The sequence below is a fragment of the Chelmon rostratus genome, chromosome 23 (assembly GCF_017976325.1).
Source record: "Chelmon rostratus isolate fCheRos1 chromosome 23, fCheRos1.pri, whole genome shotgun sequence".
Lineage (NCBI taxonomy): Eukaryota > Metazoa > Chordata > Actinopteri > Chaetodontiformes > Chaetodontidae > Chelmon > Chelmon rostratus.
In genome coordinates, this window is record NC_055680.1 from 5,734,112 (window position 1) to 5,753,219 (window position 19,108).

At 43.1% G+C, this 19,108-nt stretch overlaps 1 protein-coding gene across 1 annotated transcript in view; it reads left to right on the top strand.

Annotated features, from left to right (window-relative positions):
• dnah2 (dynein, axonemal, heavy chain 2) overlaps positions 1 to 19,108 on the top strand; it is a 212,666-nt gene that overhangs the window by 62,464 nt on the left and 131,094 nt on the right. The gene's annotated exons all lie outside the window — the stretch shown is intronic.

Consider the following 19,108-nt stretch of genomic DNA (forward strand, 5'->3'; position numbering starts at 1 on the left):
CATACTTGCACACAGCCGTACTTGTCAGGCTATGTTTAATACAATGCTTCAAGACCCACCCAGACAGCCTATGTCCTGTGGTTGGTCTTGCCTCTCCTCCTCCTCCTCCTCCTCCTCTGCCTGTTTCCTCTCCCTCCTGTCCTCCTCTCACCTCTGTTTCCATACTTTCCTGTCTAATATTGGAATACATGAAGTAAAGTACCTGATTAAGCAACCGGCACTATAAGAATCAATCAAATAACATTTATTTCCACATTTATTGTGAACCTAATTTTTCTCCAACTACATACCATATATAATATATAATCTGATGACATTCAAATATTAATTCTAAAATGAATACACACGTTTTGAAAGTTCTGTTTGATGTTTAATGAACATGTGTTGAAAATGTCAACATTATTGAGAATTATGTCCACGTTAAAGCAAACACTCACCAAAAACGAATCACGAGGCCAAGATTCATTTTAGTGGAAAGCCAATAATTGCCTGTGCAGGAATGACAAACGTTCAGGAGAGTTTAATATTCTGTGAATGAGCGTGATGCTCGCAAGTCGATAAACAGATCAGATTAACAAAAGCCTGCTCCGTATCTAGATCTTCCGGTCTCCCGCTCCTTGACATAGAAACCCACTATGGCAGTTTCAGATTTTCTGAACCATTCGAGCCGTATACAACAACAGTGATAGGAAAATGGAGGAAATTGGTGGAGATTCTGATGTTCCTGATGGGAGATTTAAACAGCAAATTGATTTAAAGTTGTTGTAAACTTACTACTTTTGGTGTGTGTGAGTTGTTGATTTTTATATTTTTGATAATAGAGTTTAGTGGCTCTGAAGATATCTGATCCTGCAATCCCAGTATCTTAAAGTATTATTGGCTATCTGGTCAGTTAGAGGCGGGGCCTCATTTTGAACAATTGTCTTTCAACCAGCTTTATATCCTGTGTTAGGTAGGTAGCGGAGCCTTCGTAGCTGCCATCTGCTCTGTCAAACAACCAATAACAGACTGCTAAACAGTAGCTATGTGTGGAGGTGTATAATTTGTAATCATCGCTCATCCCTGACTCACCAGTTGTTTTGTTTTGATGTAATAGAGTTATTGTCATTGAGTATTTCAAGTATTTGAAATATGTGGTGATGGGAGAGTGGCTAGAACAGTCATTTGTGTGGAGGGTGTAAAGGAAGAGGACACAGCCCTGAGGGGCTCAGGTGTTGGTGACAGTTGATTATTATACTGTTCCTCTTCTGGTAGTCTGTGGTCTGTCACCAAAGAGGCTGTGAATCCAGTGGATGAGGAGTGGAAGGCGGTTGAGGTGGTGAAGATTCTTGATCACCTGGTGGCACTGAACTGTATTGAAAGTGGGGCTGAAGTCAACAAAGACAATTGTGGCGAAGTTGCCTGATGATTCCAGATGTTGGAGGAAGGCGTAGAGGAGGCATGCCACAGCATCCTCCGTCCCTTGTTTCATCCCGTAGGCAAACTGGTGGTGGTCCAGCTGTGCTCTGACGGCTGGCAGGATGGTGTTCAGCACCAGTTTACCCAAACGTTTCATGATTATTGAAGTGAGTGCGACCAGTCAGTAGTGGTTTCTTGGGCACTGGTACAATGGTGGATGTTTTCCAGAGAGTGGATATTGATGCCGTCCTTTAGGATTTCCAAAAACTGAAATGGAGGATGGGAGAGAGCTCCATGGCACGTAGTTTGAGCACCTTAGCTGGGATGCCATCTGGCCCTGGTGCCTTGCCAGGCTTGCACCTGCCCAACAGCTGCTAGACATCCTCCTGCGTGAAGGGGCGATGTTTTTTTTAAGTAACAAATATGTATTGGGCGGGAAACCTAAAAAAAATATCATTTCACTTTAAACATGTGAACGATCCCCAAAAAACAGCCAAGATAAATGTGAAGCCATAGAAATGCTGCAGGCAGAGAAACGTTTACCTCAGTGCATTACAGACATACTCATCAGCAGAAGACATTCAGAAGATAATGCCGCAGTGTCAGTGAAGCACTACAAGCCTTTCTGTGTGATGGAAAATCCACACGCAGACACAGCAGGCTAAACAGCATGGCAGTAATGACTGTTTCTCATTGGACATCTGCGTGTGTGTGTCTGTGTGTATGTGTGTGTAATCTCCATCTCCCCATTGCTTTGCCCCTTGGCCAAATTCATCCATGAAGCCGGTATTATGGGCCAACAGGCTAAACCTTAGCCTGGTGTGCCTAAGTATCCAGATCAATAAGTGTATTACACTGTGTGTGTGTGTGTGTTTGTGTTTGTGTGTGTTTTAGAGCAGAACAGATCAAGCTATCTGCATGTGCAGAGAGGGGGTTGTGGGTCAATAAGTTTGTGGTTTCAGCGTCTCTGAATTGTTGCTTCAGATGTAGCGGTACATCCGTGTGTATTTTATTGAACACACACTCCTTGGGGGATTTGTATCTGTCAACCCATGTAATAACTAGAATGTTGTACATCATTATGAAATGTTCTGCTTGTTGATGTTAATGTGGGTAGATAGATTGCGTGGTCATAGTTTGGGTCATAGCTCATCAGTATTTGTACAGTAGATGAAATGAGTCACTGCATTGAGTCAGCATCTCATTACAGCAGGCCGGTCTGATGGTTCTGTTCAGACGCACACCCAAGGTCAGAGCATATGTGTACAGATTCGGAACATGCTGTGTGTCAGGGTGGAAGCATAATGCTGCTCCACGTGCACATTTGAGCTTGAATTGTTTTCTTCTTCTAAACCGAATGCAGTTCTTGCGGTTGTGGTTTTAGCCATCAATTTTATCGGTCATGATTTTTTTTTTTTTTTTTTTTGTACTCATCAAAGTAATTGCTGAGATCTAGGAACACAGTGAAATACCTAAAATAAAGAGGTAAGAAACAACAAAATAAAAGTGAGCACTGGAACGAAATACTGTTTGCATGCAGAATTATGATGTGTATGGTAGGAAGTTGAACCAGGAAGACGACAGTGATGAACGTTTGGGTACTGTGTGTGATGATTATAAAGTTCACCTTTTCTTTTCTTTTCCAAATGACAATATACTCCATGACACACCACAGATTTGCCTGTTTTTTGCCATAGAGGTAGCTCACCCTTTAATATCATTGGGTGGTTCAGGCCATGCCTAGAGAGTACAGCAAATCAGTGATCGGGAATGTGTTATGGCTTATTATAATTTTGCATTATTTTTCTGTCAATGTAATGAGATATCTTGATTTATTGGGTGTCTGGATTAAACAGTTTCTCAAGAAGAAGATGCAAACATTAATGTAAGCATTACACAAATCAAACTATTTTTAAAAAATGCTTTCAAAGGCTTTAATAGGAAGGAAACACAACCAGTGTGTTTTGGTGAGAAACACTAAATTTACGTAATGAACATGACTTTGAATGGTATCACAATTTATGTCAGTATCATGGTTTGACTTTATGTACAGTACTCCCTGAATGAGGACTGTATCCATATTGTCCGCTCCAGCTCCAAACTCCTGCAAGCTTGGCCTGACATTGTTTGTTCACAACCCCTGACCGCTCATGTTTGTTGCCCCCTCTGACCTCTTTTTATCAGTGTTACTGTGCTCCCAGGACTCAGCAAGATTCAAGTGGTAATAAACGGGGATTATCCTTCAATGTGTATAAATTTATATGCAGCCATTTGCAATATACTCGATGTATGTATGCACACTGTCAGTGTGTATCTGTCTGACGGAATGAACGCAGTTAGCCTTGAGGAAGGTACAGGCAGATAAAGAAAGCAAGATTTCAGCCTATTTCCTTCATGCTAAGCACACACTGGAGGTCAAGTACCGCATTTCTCAACCTCAATCTCACTCAAGGGCCTTTCTCTTTTTCTTCCCTTGCTCTCTTTTTGTAGTGTCCGCGAGTGCCTTTTTCTGTCGTCTTTCTTCTCTATCAGATGCAGACAGCAGATATTCAATGCCATGGCAAAGCTCGGCTACATGCATCGCTCTGAATGTGATCTTTTTCTTCCACCTAACACACATACGTACTGTAGGCAAAGCCTTTTCTCCCTCACACAGAAATCACGTGTTAGAGCACACCGAGGGCAGTAACAGACTTCACATCATTCACCCTCGAGCACACACACACACACACACACTCACCCAGCCCTACCTCTATGTCCTCTTTGCCCTGTCTGAAATGTATTGTTTAGGTAAATGAGTCTGTGCACCCAGCAGGGGAATCAGCATGAATAAGAACCTGAATGCATTACCCCATTACTCTTCCCTCTCTCTCGCTTTCTCTATCTCTCCTGCTCTGTCTCTCTGTGTGGCCTCTGCCTCGCTCAGCACCCACAGTCCTTGAGAGCTCAAATTGACATTGGAGACCTGGTTATTAATATGTGGGTAGTTGATGTGTGTGTGTTGTGGGTCTGTGTGTGTGTGTCTCCGTGCGTGTACATGCAATCGAGAGTTATAGAGTGCTCTTATCATTTGTGTGCACTAGATGTTGTGTGATTTGTGTTGAGAGAAAGATGAAGATGTGTGTGTGCCCCCATGCAGACAGCCAGACTTGGGCAGGCACTCTAATTAGATAGACAGAGTGGAGCACACAGACTCAGAACAGGAGGAGAGGGATAAAAGAAAGGTTGCCTTTCTATACACCTGCTGAAAGCATTACACTGTGCCGTGTGTGTGTGGCTTTACACTGTGCCGTGTGTGCGTGTATTTGTACGCGTACCTTCCGCTGCCTGTTTGTGCTCACGTACACGTGCCCTTGTGTGTATCTCGACATGTATTTTTACCCACCTGCGCAAAGCTCACCTGCTCGCTTTTCTTTGTTCCCTTTTCCTTTTAGTGGCTCCCTGCTTGTGTGTACGAGTGCGTGCGCATTCGTCAGGTGTCACCCAGTGAGTCTGATCCCCACAGAAAAGCTGCCGCTGCTGTTGGCATGGTGACGGCTGCAGTACCGTGAGACACTGCTGCCATGGTTTCCAGGCACGCCAAGCAGGGGGGAGAGGGCCAGTGCTGCATCGCTGTGTTCCCTTCCTCCTTCTGTGTGTGTGTGTGTGAGGGAGCGAGGAGGGAGCTCCCTTCCTTATAGCCCATATTCCCTCCCCACAGCATCTCACAGACCTCTTTGTTAGGATGTGGTGTTTCTCATCTCTCTGGTGGACTGTGTGTGTTTATGTGTTAGGAGGTGCACATATGTATTTATTTTGTCGGCACTCTGTTGCAAGACATGCACTGCAAGTGTGTGTGTGTGTGTGTTTTATTTGTTCACCTACAAATGGATCAGCAAGCCATACTGTGCTTGGGGCGCATGGGTTCTTCTCTGGGCCACTATTATGTTTACATAATGGATATTCCTCTGAAACCTTTGTGTAGACAGGCGTCTGCAGCGTAGAATGTAAGCGTGTGTGTGTATGTAAGCGTCTGCATATGCATACACATCTTTTGTATTCCATCTGAAATATTCCTTTAGAGTACACTTGAGTCTGATTCTGCAGGGTATTCATTTTTTCTGCTGTTAACAGAAAGCAATGCAGCATTCTTTTTTTTATTAACTATTTTTTAGAATCATTCTCGATTTATGTAGCTATCAAGTTTTTCTGGCCCCGATCCTGATCCAAGTCCTTTAATATTGGGTATCTGCTGAAATCAAGTCAGATTATTTATTTACACATTGAGCAGCTGTAGCCTACTTAATCTGACACAAGTATCTACTTGCTCCAGATCCTGGAGATGGAGATCCTGGTTCATAAATATTAAGTTTTTAAGCTTCAATGATTGATACGGTATGAATAAAATTCCATCAGGAGGTTCGGACCTCTGAAATGGGCATGAGGCGATCAGCTAGAGAGAAGCCGTCTCGCTAAAGAAACACTCGTTGTTCCATAGTGGTGCTGGAGAGTGGAGGTTGTTCCCACATAACACTTGAACCCAACAACAGACGTGTTTCATTTTGTTATCTTGTTCTGTCAGTTTACTCACGGAATTAACATTACTTAGTTAAGTCCAGTTCTGACAGCTGATGGGACCTGCTGTTTGACATTTTAACCTGCACGCGCTGGAGAAAATGCAGACGCTGCTACCACACACCTACCCCGGCTGGAGGAGCAGCACCAGCCCCTCGTCCTGCAGCAGCACCAGGTGTCATCCACCCTGAGGAGGATCAACACCCGCAGAGCTGCAGGACCGGATAAGGTGTCAGGCAAGACTTTGAGGACATGCGCTGACCAGCTAGCAGGAGTGTTCCTGGACATTTTCAACCTGTCCCTGCAGCTGTCCACGGTTCCTGAGTGCCTCAAGTCCTCCACCATCATTCCGGTACCGAAGAAGACATCCATCACCTGCCTGAATGACTACCGGCCTGTTGCACTGACCCCGGTAATCATGAAGTGCTTTGAGCGGATTATTCTCAGGTACATCAGAGACTTCATCCCCTCGGACCTAGACAGCCTTCAGTTTGCTTACAGAGGGAATCGGTCCACAGAGGATGCTGTCTCCATCACCCTGCACACAGCCCTGACCCACCTGCAGCAGCCCAACACCTACGTCAGGATGCTATTTGTAGACTTTAGCTCAGCTTTTAACACCGTCATCCCAGACAAGCTGGCGCTGAAGCTACACACGGTGGGTCTGCCTGCGTCTCTGTGCCACTGGATCAGAGACTTTCTCACCAACAGGCCTCAGGTGGTGAGAATAGGGAACATCACATCATCCCCTCTGGTCCTCAGCACGGGCACGCCACAGGGTTGTGTGCTCAGCCCAGCCCTCTTCACCCTGTTTACTCACGACTGTGCTGCCATCCACCCCACCAACACAGTCGTGAAGTTTGCGGACGACACTACAGTAGTGGGTCTCATCTCAGATAACAACGAGACCCACTACAGAGAGGAGATACACCAGCTCACCCAGTGGTGTTCAGCCAACAACCTGGTGCTGAACACAGGGAAAACCAAGGAGGTCATTGTGGACTTCAGGAGGTCCAGGAAGACGGATCACGCCCCCCTCCTCATGGACGGAGAAGTGGTGGAGCGTGTGGACAACATCAGGTTCCTGGGCCTCCACATCACATCTGACCTCTCCTGGTCCATGAACACCTCCCGCCTGGTGAAGAAGGCACAACAAAGGCTCTTCTTCCTCAGGAAGCTGAAACGGGCTGGACTCTCCTCTCGGTTGCTCGTTAACTTCTACAGGGCCACAATTGAAAGCATCCTCTGCCTCAGTGTGACAGTGTGGTATGGCAGCTGCACGGCACAGGAGAGGAAACAACTGGCACGGGTGGTTAAAACTGCACAGGGCATCGTGGGCTGCCCCCTCCCTGTCCTAGACTCTATATATGAAGGTCGGGTCAGAAAGAGGGCGAGATCCATCGCCACGGACCCCAGCCACCCGGGCCACAGACTGTTTGTACCGCTTCCATCAGGAAAGCGGTACAGGAACATCCGCACCACCACTAACAGACTGAGGGACAGCTTCTTCCCCAGAGCTGTTAGAGCCATCACCCCCAGCAGCCCCTCACTGCAGTGAGAGACTGTGTGAACTGTGAACACTGCACACCGCACTTTACACCTACACCTACACCTCTACCTCCACCTGCACCTTCTGTGTACTTGACTTTTATGTACACACATATACTATAATTATATACATTTTAGTATATCAGCACATTTCAGTTTCATTGGCATATTTTATTCTGTCGGAACATTTCACTGTGTATATTTTATATTTTATTCTGCTTGTATATTTTATTCTGTTTGCACATTTCACTTCCATATTTTATTGTTTATTGTTTAGTATATTTTATTGCCTAAGTATATTTTCATTCTGTTATATTTTTAATTGCTTCACGAATATTTTTTTTTATTGCATGTTGGTTTATTTTATTTTATTGTAGTTATCTTAATTTTATTCACTCTTTCTAGTCTTATCTTTCTTACCATCTAACATGGGGGTTGCAACGAAAATTTCATTGACATGTGCAATGACAATAAAGACTCTTGAATCTTGAATCTTGAATCTTGAATCTGAATGCTTTGTACACCGCTTTTGCTAATGATGATTAGTAGGCATTTTGCCAACCTTCCTGTCAGAAAGAAGAAGATATGTCGGCACAGAGACATCTCTATTATTGTGATGTCCTGTTGTCCCCTGTGCTTTTTTAATTAACACGCAGTAACGGTGATTATAGGTCAGCCATGCTTTCCACGTTTATTAGTAGTCAGTCTGGCTATGAACGTCACTAATTGGCATGAAGTGAATGCGATGCAGGCCGACATCCTTTTCTTTCTATGTCAAGTATTTTTGAGGGGAACTGAAATGAGAATTTTGACTGCACATCGCAACTCGTGTCAATGTAGAAAACAGTAGATATTTACAAAGGAGCTCTGTCTCCAAACCAGTAAGGAGCATCTTTTGCTCATGGGGAGGTGAGAGCCCCTGCCTGAAGCCCTGGCAGTAGGCTGGAGGTTATCTGAGCGTGCCGGCTACCTCGGTGTCAGATAAATGTGTCTGTCTGTCATTCTCTCTCTGATTTGCTCTCTCTTTGTCTCTTGCCTGCTCCACATTTCTGTCTTTTTATATATGATATATATATACATATATATAAATTTCAATTTGGCTCTGTAACTGTTGTCAAAATGATCAAATGATCCCAGGCAGCAAGATGCAGCACCCACAGATATAAAACTCTTCTATTTTAGTTTAACCTGTACTCCATTTGATTAAACTGATTAATCGCTGCAGTCACTCATACGACACACAAATACTGAACTGTTCTTACTGTGGCTTGTGTAAATTTAAGATTTCATGCAGCCTTGTTTTCCTTCTTCCCTTCTTTAATTCTCATCTCTCCTGCATGTAAAATGCATACTACATGTACAGTAAATATGTCACAATCTGCTTCTCAGATCCTCTCTTCTACCACATTACTCTCAGCCCCTGTCTCCAGGCCTTGCTCTCTTCTCCCAGGCCTCGTCCTTTCATCTACTCCCCAGACCTGCCATCCTCTAGCTGTCCACCAGGTGTCCTTGGACTTTCCCTCTTTCCTCATCACCTGACTGCCCCACCCATCTGCTTACCTGTTCACACTTCTCATCAGCCCTGCAGTCGCCTGAGCTTCCCCCACCCGCACCTCATTCCCTAATCAGCCTTCACTATTCCATGTTTCATGTGTATTCATGTCCTGGCTCTCCAGCCTGTGTATTTCCTCCATCCTGTATCCTCCAACCCTGTGCCTGAACCTGTTTGTGCTTGCCTGACCTTCCTGTTTGACCTTTTTGCCTGATTATTTGAGTTTGCATTCTTGTCTGCTCCTTTTTGGATTTGCTGGCCCGTGTTGGACTGCTGCCTTCTGGTTTTGACCCTTGCCTGCATCATTATCCTGCAAGACTTCTGTACCTTGAGTTTTGCTAATGCATCATTGAACTGCATCAGCTCTGCCTCAGAACTCTGCATTTGAGTCCTATCCCCTGTGTTCCTGTTACCCTGCTTGCACCAACCATGACAAAAAAAAAAACTGGATTTATCAGTTGTGTAACCTGCAGGAACAAAGTAATAGGTGCTGGTAATATCGATGCTGTGGCACAGCTAAAGGGGATAGGTGGAATCCATGATGTTATTTTGTTGAGGGAAGGTTAATGTAACATTATGAATCTGCAGCCTGTGATATGTGCTGAGGACAGGAGACTTACTTTGCATTTAAATGTTGTTATTATAGAGAGTATATGTAAATAGTGCTCATTAATAACTGATTAGATTTAGCCTGAAAGTGATTTTGTTCGCCGCCATCACATTTTTACACAGTAATGGGCGAGTGACGCTGACGGACCGAAATTTACCTCTCGATAAGCACGGAGCCTTGGTTGATGCCGCTCTGAGACTGGATATCTTACACTGAAGCAGTGCATATTAATTCATTAGTGTGAGTCTGTTGGATCAGAGTGAAGTAATCCATAATAAAATGTCACCGCGCCCAACATTGTACAAAATATTTACACATATTACAAACAAGCAGACTCAGTTAATCCCCTGAACATGCTGTTAGCTCCTCGATAATCTGCCCAGCAGTGTCCTGAAGCCCATTTGTTCACTCAGGACAATGATCTGAAGCGTTTCAGGTGTGTGTGCTTCATTCCTGAAACACCGGCACACATGGAACTTTTCCGGTCTTATCTCTCTGACAGCCTTCTGCTTTGAGTTGTCTTACCTCCATTTTCTTCTTGTCATCCTTTTGATAATTTGGTTTCCTTTTCTTTCTGTCTCCATCCCTGCTACCCTACCTCAATGTCTGTCCGTCATTTGTCTCCTCCCTTTCTTCTTCATCCTGCCAGAATATTATTCAAGGAGAGGACATCAGGGAGCAGCTGCTCACGAGATAAGACTTTGATAACATTACCTTTGCTTGGAAAATCACATTTGCTCAACTCTTCTGATGTCATGTTTTCAAAACACAAGGGTTGAAGAACACAATTAAAATATTGACAGACGCATATTTCATACACAAAAATGTCAAATACGATGGAAATTAAGATGGCGATGTTTATATCAGTTTTAAACAGGTTTATTTGGATTTGGATCAAATAATGCTAATCCGATGACATTTATTACTTACTTTAAGAAACATTATCTTTGAATAGCCTGTGCTAAATGACCCTTTTTCTTACAGTGTCTGAAAAGCTTCTGTGCCAGGCTTTATCTGATTTTTCACCTGAAGGCTACATTTATTGAGCGTGCCAGAGGAGCAGGGCTGCTGATCTAGCCCCATTTCAGCCTTTTACAACATGATGAATCAGATGTTCAGGATGAACTGGCTGTGGTATGAGATCAGCAGGAGGACCCAGAGTACATAAGTACATAACATTCACCTCATGGATGCCATTTATTAAAATTTAATCAAGTATCTCAGAAGAGGACTTTTGAGGCGCTAGCACAGACAGATCCGAAGTAAAACCTTTTTTTAACCCACATCCACCCACCCGCTGCTTATCAACAAGGCGCCCTGATAATACACTGCAACATTAACCCAAGCACACACATTTCAATCATCAGTCATTTGATGATGTGCTTTTGATGTGTGGGATTGTACCAATCAGAAGGGAATGGACCAGTAAGTTAAGATCAGCTCTGCTTTATCTGTTGAAGGCCTGAACTAAATGGGGCGAAAGACAAAAATGCCAGCAAGCGCTGATGAGGGTGGTGTTATGATGATAGATCTGAGAGAAATCATGATGACATTGGTGGTAATGAAGACAATAAAGACAGTTATGATGGTGAATATGAGCACCGTTTAGTTTTGTGTGCATGTACTGTACGTGTGGCTGGTTGGTGTGGAGAAACCCACGTCAGAACGACTGCTGTAGTTTAGTCTGAGAAAAAGGCAGGACAGAGAGGCAAATGCATCAGAGATTGAACGAGGTACACTTTTCCCCTCAATTTTAATCTCTTATTTTTGACATTTTGACAATACAGACTGAGACTGACGCAATGACACGCTCGTCTTCCTTGTCTCTGAAGGTCACGCAAAATAAGTTGCATTTTAAAGCAATTCAAATGGATTTTCCCATTCAAAATCCAATTTGATGACTAATTTGATATCCGGTATTTTTCATCCTTGTTCTTTTCTTCCTGTATAGCCTATTATACTATTCACAATGATTTTTGTTATATTACAAATCCTCATCCCCGCTGACCTAGATATTACGCCTCTCCATCTCCACTAAATGTTGATCTGTCATCACTGACAGATATGAAGTACTTTACATCGTAAAGAAAAAATTGAAGCTGACAATTATGGAAACTACCAACACATTCTGAGACAAGTAAAGTACAAACTTAATTTTTTCTAATTACGAAAGGACTCGATTTGGAATGTACAATGAGATACTGCTGAGTCTTAGCTGTAACCGTCCTCCTTGTGCTGTTGTGCTAGTTAAATGGCATGTGTAGGGTTCGTGGTTTGTCTTTGGGATTTCAGCTGAAGCTGGCCAAGGCAGGTTGCAATGATGTCAGTATATTGGGAAAAAGAAGAAGAGGTAGGAAAGTAAAACAGACTATGAAGATGAAAGAAAATCAGTAACAAATGTTGATGGAGAGCAGAAAGAAAAAGCAGGAGTTGGAAAATGGATGCCTAAAATTGCTACCTCTGAAATTGGTTGTTAATGTTCATTTTGAGTTTTGTTTGATGGGATGACGGCTCTTCGCCATGCAGGGGAAATAAATCTGAAAAGTCCTTTGCCACTTTCCGCCACTGCTTTTTAATGAATGTTAAAAGACCAAATCGATGGTGTGATGGAACAAGAGGGTGCAGATTAATAGTTTCACGCATACAACAGTTTGTGGCAATGAAAGAAACACTTCAAAACACCCTCTCTCTGCTTCACATTTGTTGCCCATATCATCAGCCTTTCTCACTCTCCACCAACACTGATTGCATTGCTGGTCTGTCTCAACAGCAGCAAGAAATCAGTTTTTGAGGCCTGAACATGGGACAAAAGACCAAAATGCAGACGTATGCATACATCAAGAGCTGATGACCCATGAGGATAGAGGTGGTGTTTTCTTTGCATGCATGTTCGGCTGTGTGGTGTTGAGAAGACCATGTCTGAACAACTGATATTTAGCCTTACGAAAAAGATGGTAGGCCAAAAAAAAAAACACCCAACCAAGACTGTTAGCCACCGTGCAGTTAGCATGATTTACAGCAGTCACCTTTGAGATAAGATGTTGTATCCAAAGAAATAATAATAGAAATCTGAGTGGAAACGGCAAGAATTAAAAAAAAAAAAACTCGGTGGTGGAAAAGTTGATGTATCGATCAAAGCAAAGTGAGACAAAATGCACAGTTAGTTCAGTTCAGTTAAGCGTCCAGTGTCCGCTTCACTGAAGTGATCTCGTTGCGCCCTCTTCTTCTGCAATGGTTTAATGCCACCCAACCCAACTGGCATGCACGAGTGGTCAAAATTTCTGTTACTGTGAATAGTTAAGCGAGTAAAAGATGAAGTGAAGAAGGCATCAAGTCAAAGATGACAGATTTCTTTAATCTTTTAAACCAGATTACTTTTTGATTTTCAGATTTTACAGTTTCAAACTAGCATAAAAGGAAAAGGTCCCGAACCAAAAGGCTTGGTACTCTGTATCTTATATTAGCACCATTTTTTCTCCAAACATAACTTTACTCATTGCGGCCAGAAAGTTATATTTTTACTTCATCAGTCGACAGGAGTTGTTTCCAAAATGCATCAGGCTTGTTTTGATGCGCCTTTTGCAAACTTCTGACGCTGAACTTTATGGTGAGCATGCAGGAAAGGTTTTCTTCTGTATATTACTCTGTCTTGTAGTTGATGCTTTCACCACTCAGATGGCACTGGAAGGTAAAGGTTGTATTGTTGTCACCTAATCATAATGCGTTGTCCTAGTTTATGTACCTTTTTGTTCTTGTTTGGTGATTAACTTTAGTTATTTTTAGCCTTTAGCCACTGCGCATTCAGAGATGACTGGGCACAAGAGACAACACGGTAATAAGCATTACATAAAGAATAGTGCTTTTCACAGGAAGTGAAAACGTCATTTTCTGCTACAGTATTTTGGTTAGTTTGGACATCACAGAGTAATTAAGATCAACCTTACGTCTCTGTGGTGCAACCAAACATTGCATAGCTTTAGTGTCAAACTAGCTAGTTTCAATGTATCATTTAGTATGGGCTTTACACCCCAACTATTTAAAGCAACAGAGATTTTGACCAGAGGCCGCAGTAGAATGAGGAGCAGAAGCTGTTTATCTCATTGTACTCAACTCCTGATGTTGTCATAACAGTTGTGGGTAGAAACGCACATTGATCTGAATCACAATCAGAATCGGCTTCATTGACCAAGTATGTGTGCACATACAAGGAATTTAACTCTGGTTTAAACATTGCACTCAATGTACTTGCATAGGAAAAAAAGACACAGCTCAATGAGGACAGAAAACAAATTAAAAAAAAAAACTTAATAACTTCAGTAGTGAAAAAAACAGTGACACTGTGTGATTGCTAACTGTTCATCAGGGTGACGGCTTGTGGGAAGAAACTGTTTTTGTGTCTGGTTGTTTTGGCGTTCTGTGATCTGTAGCACCTACCAGAGAGGAGAAGTTAGAACAGGTGTGTCCAAGATGTGAGGGAACTGCAGTGATGCTTCCTGCCCGTTTCCTCAGTCCGGAGGTGTGTAAGGCCTGAATGGAGGACAGGTTGGCACCAGTGGTTGTCTCAGCAGTCCTGGTAGTCTGGTGCAGTATGTTCTTGTGCTGTTTGGTGGCAAACCTAAACCAGATGATGATGCATGTGCATAGAACAGACGAGGTTATTCCTGTGTAGAATTCACTTTTTATTTGCAGATTTTCTGAAAATTCTGTGACAGTTGGTGTTACATTTGGATGGAAACCTGACTTCAACCTGCTAAACCTAAATTGTGTATTATGCCTCTGGCAGACAGGATAAAAGGCTAACTTGGCAGGCTGGCCATTTTAGCCACATTTGATATTTAGAAAACGTTCCTCAAGCCGAGAATAGCTATTTATGTATATGAGGTCATTTCAGCATGAAGTCAGGGAAAGAGACACTACTGAACGTGGTGTGAGCTGTGCCACATAGAAAGGCATGTGTGCAAAGTGAGTGTCGGAGTATCATTCATAGGAATGAATGGGTTCCATCTTGAAACAATGTCCAGTTCTCTAAATACATCCATGAAACTGACAGACCAACATGCACTGTGCATCTGGCTACAATTACCCAGGAAACTCTGCACAGCTCGTCACTGCACTCGTTCAGTCAGTTTGATGTTCAGTCCCACAGCCGACACACACTTAAACCCGTCAATCAGCTGGTCACAGAAGCAGCCGATTAACCCCACGTGTTTGTGTTTGTCAGGTAAATAGATAGAATCAGGTAGTGTTACAGTTTTTCAGCAGATCTTTGTGTAAGCGTTGACTGTCAGACACAGTAGCTCTGATTCCCCCAGAAGCACTGGCGCGTTTCAAAAGTGTCCCAGAAGCAGTTCTCTGTTCTACTCCGCTGAAAATACTCACCTGGTCTGTTTTTGACAGAAGCTGCGTCAAGCTGAACAGAGCAGATTGAGCCGGACAGGAAGTCAGACACAGGAGAATCCGATCAATTTTCCAAAATAAAACATCCTGTGCAGACGCCCATTCATATATCAACAGGAACGCAATTAAAGCAGACAAAAAAGAAAACATTTAACTATGTGGCCTACTTACCCATAGTAGAGGACAAATGACCAAATCAGCAAAATCTAAGCCAGTCAACAAAATCAGCCAGGCAAAAAGCTCCACTCGCAAAATGCTCCCGGCGGGGTACGAAGCCGAGCGGTGGATGGAACAAAACTGCATCACCCCAGATCAGTTGCAACAAACCATATCTCTTCACACTGGAGAGCAAACCAGAAAGCACTTATTCATGTCTGGTACTGGCAGGAAAGAAGATGAGAACGGCAATTTAAATGACAGGGAAAATGTTTGATTATGAAAGTTAATGACAAGATTATGATTGATGAAGATGAGTTAATTATATCAATGTGAATATGTAAACCTAAAAGAGCTCAAATATATTCAAGCTCACTTTCTTAAGTGAGGACACACTTTGTGACTCTACTGGTCAGGATTTAGTTGGGACGTTCATGAATTTAGATGAAAGACACAACACTTTGTTTTCCTTTCATTATTGCCAAATGTGTTTAATCTTGGCTACAGTCCGCTGAAAATCGCCTTTGCTTCTCCTTAAAACATGAAACTTGTGATTTTTTTGTTCGTCCAATCAATATTGTCAAAACAAAGCAATAGTAATAACAGACTGCTGATTGGAAATGTTGCCTTTAAACATCCACTGGCAAGTCTTGAAGCTTGTTTAAAGTGTGTATTCCGATACGATGCACCGTATATGCAAATTGGTCATCTTTGTTCAAGCTTTTCATTGCATGTGGTTAAAAGTGCAAAATCATTTGAAATGTCTGCCACTGACTTATGGTGTGTTCATGTGCTCAGTGCTTTCTGAAACAATTGTTTGTCCATTATAAGTTGTTGGACAAACAGAAGCGTGGCACCATGGTGATTCTGTGCAACAAAACCCTGATTTGGCTCCTCATTCGCTCTGCTGGAACAATGCTGGGAGAGTATAGACTTGTTTAGCCAGGGATGCTCTGCTGGTTGCAGGCCAGCAACAAAGCGTTGTCATTTATTCAGAAACAGAGCGATGGCATTACTCTATGCAACTATAAGGGTACCTCATTTCAACTGCATCTGTCTCACTTCTCAGTAACAAGGCCTTGTCTTTATAGTGGATGTATCCGTTTAATGAATTCTGTCTGGGTGCTATTTTTACCCTGTACACAGTTCTGAATACGCGCTGATTTCTAAAGTATATCTTGTTGAATGATCACAGCCTTAATGAAACATCCCCGCTTCTTTTATGTGAAGAGCTCAGGCAATCAGCAGATGAGATTGAGTTCTTCTACACTGATAGAGATGCAATATCATCAAATCAATCTGATGGATTCAATTAAAAATACCCCGCTTGCCTTTTCATGTCAAAGTTACAGACTTGGAGACGTCTTTTATAGATTCACATACTTTTTTAAAAAAGAAAAAAGATTTCTGACAGGGTTTTTAACAGACAAATGTCTGCAGTGTCATTGTCCCAGCCAAAATCACTGTCATTAAAGAGATTCTGAACAGGAAATGTGCCGTTCCTTTATTCAGAGCGGCTGGAGCCTCAGCTGAACATAGATCAGCTGTGGGTGTTGATCCATCTGTTTCCCCACTGATTTCTAGCTCCTTTAAGTAGTAAGCACTGGTCTGGGATCAGTGTCAATGTAGGGTTTGGTGCAGGGCCAAGGTGTGAGAGGATTAATGTTTGTGTGTACGTATGTAAGTGTGATGATTACCACAGACACATGATTCGCCGGGACGAGAGCTAGAGCAGGATTACTGCTGACTCACGAGGGAGCTCTTGCTGATTCGTGTGTGTGTTTTGATGTGAGACATAGCGCGCGTCAGTGTGCAGGCTGTGTTTGCTTGCCACAGAGTGATGAGAAGAGGTGATGGTGGTGTGTGTGCCTCCTAACCAGCGTGTGTTTAACAAGATCCTAATTCTGTCTTGCACCTGAACACGAACACCTATTCTGCTCCCTGGAGACTTCAGTGAAATCCAACACTGCCGCCCACACAGACAAACACACACACTCACTATACTTCCTCCACCAACTTTTGCAAAACTTCAGCAAAACAGCAGTCTCTCTATTACTCACAGACACATTCACATGGACACACAAACACAGACGTAGGCGCACAAATATACTAGGCTGAATGCTAGCGTGGCACCAGTCTTGCCATGCTGGATCCTGTTGGGAGCTGTAATTATGTGCCAGCTAGAGTATTAGGAGTGTTAACCAAGCAGCAGTGCAAACAACAACAGATTAAGACTGAAACAACAAGCCACTCAGCACCCGATGTTCACTGAATACGCTGGTGTGTGAGCTTGATTATTATACGGGCTCCTCCGACGAGGCTACCAAACCTTCTCTTATTGGCTAAAATGTTAATCCTCACCGCTGCATGCCAAGCTATTACCTGAAGCTAAACTTTATCCTAATTTTAATGTCAGCCGTAAACCCAAATTCTTACCTCAGCCTAAATTATACTAATGATCATTTTAGCCGCCAAAGTGCTTTTTCTAAACCATGATCCCATTGGTTCATACGACTCTTAAAGTTTTAAGATCAGTCTGGAGGTCTGACGCACACAAACTCTCAAATACGTTCATGTACGCTTTTAATATACACACCCACCAGTAACTCGTTGCCAGGTGCTGACAAGATCGAGACTTAGTCTTTGTTAGTGGAAAAAGAAATCACGCTGGCACTGCAGGGGACTTTGGTCGCAGGACTGGCCTACTTCAGTGTGCTTTGGCCTGGTTTGGGAGCTCCCTGATTACTCTTTGAGCAGGAACAGAACGGAGGTGGATTTGCCTCCCACAAGCCCATCATCTGCACCGCCTAGTATGACAGCCGTGCTGTGTGCGTGCGTGTCCGTGTGTGCGTGTGTGTGGCACGCCTGCACACACCACCGTGTCCCACGAGCTGCGTGGAGCAGGTTTTGATGAAAACAAACTGACATCGTGGCCCGGGAGTCCTGCACACTGATTGAAATATATGTGAGAGAGAGGTTTCTATTTCCCTCGCATATACAGTGCTGCTCCCTGTCTCTCTTTTCCCCCATCCTCAGGTACACACACACACACACACACAAATAAACTGTTTACATGAACAAATATGTAGTGGTAGTATAATATTCAAAGTTTCTCGCCTGGCATTGATTAAACTCCTAAAAACTCATCTTTGTTCATCAAAATTACATACTGAGAAGTTTTTGAAAAAGTCCCTTCATGCCGTAAAATGACTTAGTTGAAACTCTACAACTTAATTGCCTTAATTTAATATGCATGCTTCTATGAATATGCAAATAGCCCAAGCCTCTATCTCCACCCACCCGTCCGCCTCCGACCTGCTCACCTTCAACTCTGCTCATCAAATACACAAATGGCACTTTCTGGCACAAGCCCTGAAGGGAAACTCCTCCCTCGTGCCACATGCACCTGAATTTCCTGGCCTTATCTTGCCAACACTATTCTAGCAGCTTAGGAGGACGACCTTTATCGTTAACAACTCCAGAATCCTGTGTTGTCTGTCAGAATTATCGTTATGAATATATCCGTCATCAAATTCAGCAGCATCGCTATCTGACAAACTGTTTTCGCTAAAGTTTGCTCAAACTTTTTTTCGTCAACACCTTCAAGCCGTATAAAACATCCTTTCAGCATTTGACATGAATCATCTTGGCAGGCTAACGTTGGCTAGCATTATCTAGCAGTGCAGATTTGTTTGGACACAGTCAACGGATGAAACTAAAGAAAAATAAACTTAGCAACACGCTGGCTCATCCCGGCTGTGTCCCCAGGATAAATGGATGGAACAGCATCGGGCTTCAGTATTATAAGTTCTGTGGCAAAACATCATCTGTTTTCGTGTCAAATTTTCAAACCATACCTCTGGAAGAAGGCTTCTGCAAATCAGAGTTTTCAG